At 34.4% G+C, this 5,210-nt stretch overlaps 1 non-coding gene across 1 annotated transcript; it reads left to right on the top strand.

Annotated features, from left to right (window-relative positions):
• Nucleotides 1-4,222: 4,222 nt before the first annotated feature.
• On the top strand, nt 4,223-4,329 carry LOC121211992 (small nucleolar RNA R71). The gene has a single exon (XR_005907205.1). It is a non-coding gene; the product is annotated as a small nucleolar RNA R71 (small nucleolar RNA).
• Nucleotides 4,330-5,210: the final 881 nt, after the last annotated feature.

Below are 5,210 nucleotides of genomic sequence, written 5' to 3'. Positions count from 1 at the left end.
CTCTGGATTTTATTTTTAATTTGGGGGAACTTATATTTGTTTTGCTTTAGTACTGCCAGCAGTAGGATAAACACGCGGGTTTTCAAAAAGCGAATGTTTTCAAAAATATCACGAATACGTAAATGGTTTTAAGAGCTACCACAAGAAAACAATGTTTTACAAGTAAATGCTAGCACGCAACTGTTTTAAAAATCTTCCGCTACAAATGAGATTTTGAAATTAATAACAGTTTAGATCAAAGAGGCTTAATAAAGATTGGCCTTTTTAAATGATATTATGCTTTACGAAAAATACTTTGATGTGACATCGCTAGATTCGGCCATAACATCCAAGTCGGGTTTGGGATGTTACATCCTCACTAAAGATTCACTCATAGCACTCAAAGTGTTTAAGGTTTAAATAATGTGCACTCAACAATCAAACGAGAAATCTTATTACCATAGGCTTACTTGAAAATCAAATCTCCACCACTGTAAATGAGACGACACACTAATCAATAGGTCTTTACAAGGTTGTAATGGGGCTTAGCTTAATGTTAGAAAAGTGGGTTATAATGAAGAGTCGAGTAGATAAGTTACCAAAATTAGCAAAAAAATCAGTTGCTGAATTAAAAGAATTCACATCAACAAGAAATATCACAAATGGAATTGATCTTTTCAACATAATATGAAACTAATTATTCAAGCTCAATTAAATATATATTTTTTGATATTTTTTTTCTTTTTTCTTTTTTTCCCTTTTGATTTTATTTTTTTTAAACAAAATAAAATTCAGCAATTCAAATAAAGAAACATAGTTAGGCAACTAACCAAATCAAATCTTGACAAAAAGGGAGTCAATGAAAAGGATAATTTTTACAACATAGATATGGGTTATGGGTTAACATTAACGGGTTAGAAAAAAATGTGTTAGGATCAACGGGGTTTACTAAGGGTTAATTCAATTGGTAAGCTTTTTACAGGTTAAGTAGGTTAAATCCTAAGTACCCCTATCATCTTAGTATATCAAATCAATAATGTGGTCTCAACATGCATAATCAAAGCAAGTTCTAGAACTCCAAATCAAGTTGACATACACAAAACCAAAAATAAAATGACCAAGAAATAGAATATATGCTCTGTAGGCTCAAAAGCTCACAAAAAATTATGGTTTTAATGTCAAACTTGAAAATTTAAAATTTCAAAATAATTTTTCAGTTCAGGGAGACTATCCCATGTCTTAAAGTATAAATCACACAATGCACAAAAATCCAAAAATAATTTTTCAGTTCAGGGGGACTATCTCATGTCTTAAAGTATGAATCACACAATGCACAAAAATCCACAAATTATTCCAAAACTAAATCAATAAAAACTCCAAATTGAAAGAAATTACTTCAATGTTAGGTTCGAGAGAATTAATGAAACAAAAACAATAATTCAGGGGCTATGTCGCATAAACATATAAAATCTCCCCCACACTTAAAATGTACATTGCCCTTAATGTACAAACAATTAAAATCACATAATAAGTACAATATCATAAGGAGGAAAAGAACTAAAACTGCCCTGAATTTGGATGAATTCATCGGAATATTGAAAATCAGAATTATGGGCGATTCTAAATGAAATGCATGTTTCTGAGCAAACTAATAAGAAAATAGGAAAAAAATGAATAAGAAGATAAATATATAAAAAAATAGAAAAACAACCGAAAAAGCAATAAAAGTACAATGCATAATAAAATAAAATAAACAAAAACAAAAGTATAGACAAAAAATAAAAGACAAAAACAAAAACATAAATAAAAATAAATAAAATATAAAAGTAAATGAAATCACTTTGGTTGGGATAAAAAGGAAACAAAAGAATAAGAAAACTAGAGAAAAATATGGCCATGTGCTAGGCCATGTGAGCCACATGGCCGTGTGGTCAGGTCATGTGCGCCACATGGCCATGTGGAATCACCCAGACCGTGTGTTATTCAAAAATAGAAAAAATAAGCCTAGAAACCACACAACAATGTGCCAAGCCATGTGCGATTCTCTTTCGCTTCTCCCACGCCTCTGTGCGAGCTCGTGTGAGCCACACGGTCTACCACAAGCCCGTGTGACAGGCTGTGTGTCTCACACAGCCATATCTCCAGCCCGTGTAACTCTCTGTGCTCATGTGGGTCAAATTAAAATTGGAAAAATTAGTTCCAGTATGCATACGACCTAAAACGCGCTTGTGTGTCCAAGCCATGTGGATCACCTCAAACCATGTGGACCACTTTGTTTTTTCAAAAATTCTTTTTCAAATTCCTTTTTGACATTTTTTTTCAAAAGTTTTTTTTTCAATTTCTTTTTCATTTCTTTTTTAAATCAAATATTTTTTCGAAATTTTCTTTTTTTTTCTTTTCAATTTTTTCAATTTTTTTTTCAAAATAACATGAAAGTAAAATAAATAAATAAAAACAAAAACACTCTGTTTGTCTCTCGAGAAGTGCTTAACTAAAGTCTAAGCTCGACTTCCCTTTTTAAGCTCATAGTTAGGTCGGATCTTGGAGGCGGAGCTCCTCTCTCTCATTATCAGTATTACCACCAAAAGAAAGTTTGCGATGATGACTGTTTACCTTGAATGTGTCGTAATCAAGGTGTGTTACCACATTAGTTCCGTATGGAAATACGATTTTACCAAACATGGGTCAGACCCTTTTAACTTGAACTTTGAAGGAAAAATTCGTGGATCTAATTTTTCCAACAACACTTTGTCCCCAACTTTGAATTGATTCATCCTCTTTATGCACATCATGGTGTTGCTTGTTACTTCCTTTTTCTTTCTTGGTTTCTCATCAACCCTCGTTCGCCATTCATCTAGTTCATCGAGCTACACCATTCACTCTTTACTCGTCCTTTGAGTTATATCGCTTTGAATAAAATATGGCTCCAACACGTTTTCATGAGGGATTTCCTACAAAGAACATTGAGTCACATGATTACTAACATTAACAGAACAATTAGTATCATCTCGCTTACTAGGGACTCTCTCAAAATCACGTGCTTGAAGAGTAATCTTTTCATCACCTACTCAAAGTTGTTTGAACATCTTATAAGGCATGAAATTTATACTATCTCCCAAATTAGCCAAAGTTTTTTCAACATTTAAACTACCAATGAGACAAAAAATAGTAAAACTCCTTGGATCATTATGTTTGTTGGGTAGTTTGTTTTAGAGAATGGTCGAGCAAACTGTATTGAGCTCCACATTCGACAAGTCATCTAACTTCCTTTTATTTGTTAACAGCTCCTTTAAAAGTTTTACATACTTTGGCATTTGCGAAAGGGCTTCAACAAATGGTAAGTTAATGTGAAATTTTTTTAAGAGTTAAAGAAATTTACTATATTGTTCTTTTATGTGGTCTCTCTTCAATGCTGCTTATGCTTTTTCTTACTCTCTTCAACCTCATCACTTTTCACAACAGCTTCTAGCTTTGACTTCTTTTCAGACTTGACTAACCCTTCCATGCTTCAAATATTGATTGCGTAGATTTGCTCCTTTAGGTTAGTTTCAATGTTGATAGGTAAGCTACCTTGCGGTCTTTCCAAAACAAGTTTGGTAAGGTGTCTGATTTGATTTTCAAGTCCTTGAATTGATGCTTTCTGATTTTTCAAAGCTGTCTCAGTGTTTTGAAATCAAGTTTATGACACCAAAATAAATTTAGCCAACATCTCTTCAAGGTTCGATTTCTTCTCTTACGATAAGGCTGCTGAAAACCTGAAGTGGGTTATGACATTTGATTATCTTGATTACCCTAAGAGAAATTTGGATGGTTCCTCCAACCTCTATTATAACTATTGCTATAGGGGTTATTGTAAGATCTAGAATTATTACCTATAAAGTTGACTTGCTCATGCTCCATGTTAGACTTGAAGGGTGAATATTCTGAATTAATCATTCCCACTCCATTCGCATCACACTGCATCATCAAATTCACTCGCCTAGAAAAATTCAAACAATAATTTTCTTACCAAGAGCTACAACCTAAATTGATAACATAGAAACTGCATTAATATTAAAAACACTCGTTGCTTTAATCGGTTTCATTCTCATGACTTGCCACTAATAGTTATTCAATGCTATCTCCTCAATAAACTCTTGAGCTGCCTCAGGTGTTTTGTTATTCTATGTTCCGCCAGCTACTGTATCAATCATCTGTCTAGTTGAAACCATTGTAGAAGGTTTGAACTTGCAACAACAAAGGTAACCCATGAGGAGGGCACCTTCTCAACAGATCCTTGAATTTCTCTCATGCATCATATAATATCTCTAAATCAATTTGAGCAAAAAAAAAGATGTTGTTCCTCAACTTAGCATGTTTTAGCCGGTGGGAGGTATTTAAACATAAACTTCTTAGTCATCTGATCCCAAGTTGTGATAAAACCTTGTGGCAATGAATTTAACCACCATTTTGCCTTGCTCTTAAAAGAGAATAGGAACAATTGTAAGCGTGTGATGTCATTAGTAGTGCCATTAATCTTGAAAGTTTCGCAAGCCTCTAGAAAGTTGGCCAAATGAGTATTTGAATCTTCATCTTGCAAACCATCAAATTGAGCATACAATTGTACCATCTAAATTGTGTTCGGCTTTAGCTCAAATTTGTTTGCAGCAATGGTGGGTCTTACAATACTCGATTCAGACCCAATCAGAGTGGGCTTAGCATAATCATACATAGTATGAGGAGCAGGAGTTGTAGGAGGTAGCTGTGTAACACCACTAACCCGTATCCGTCATCGGGATAGGGTTACGGAGCATTACCAGAGTTTATAGAATAATTTCATTTAATTCATGTCATTTACTATTCATATCTAAAACTAATCATATTGTCCCTTATATGGACCCTCGAGGCCATGTAACACCTCTAACCTCTACCCATTGCCAGAACAGGGTTTTGAAGCATTACCAGAACATTCAAAACATTTTTCCATTAATCTACATAAATTACTATTCATTTATAGAGATCAACCATAATGTTCCTTGATTGGGCCATCGAGGCCCAATACAGGCATTAGAATCGAATCGAGACTTAATCGAGACCTCTAAGAATTTTTGTGACTTTTCAAAATTTTTCCAAGGTGCAAGGCTCACATGCCCGTGTGGTCCAAGGGACATGTGCGTGTGATCCTGGGACACGCCGGTGTTGGAGGCTGTGTTTGGCCCCGTGTAACTCTCTGACTTGCACACACAGCCATG

Source organism: Gossypium hirsutum, chromosome A12, assembly GCF_007990345.1.
Source record: "Gossypium hirsutum isolate 1008001.06 chromosome A12, Gossypium_hirsutum_v2.1, whole genome shotgun sequence".
NCBI classification, from domain to species: domain Eukaryota; kingdom Viridiplantae; phylum Streptophyta; class Magnoliopsida; order Malvales; family Malvaceae; genus Gossypium; species Gossypium hirsutum.
Note: the sequence above shows the minus strand (reverse complement) of the source record. Positions and strands in the feature narration are given on the sequence as shown.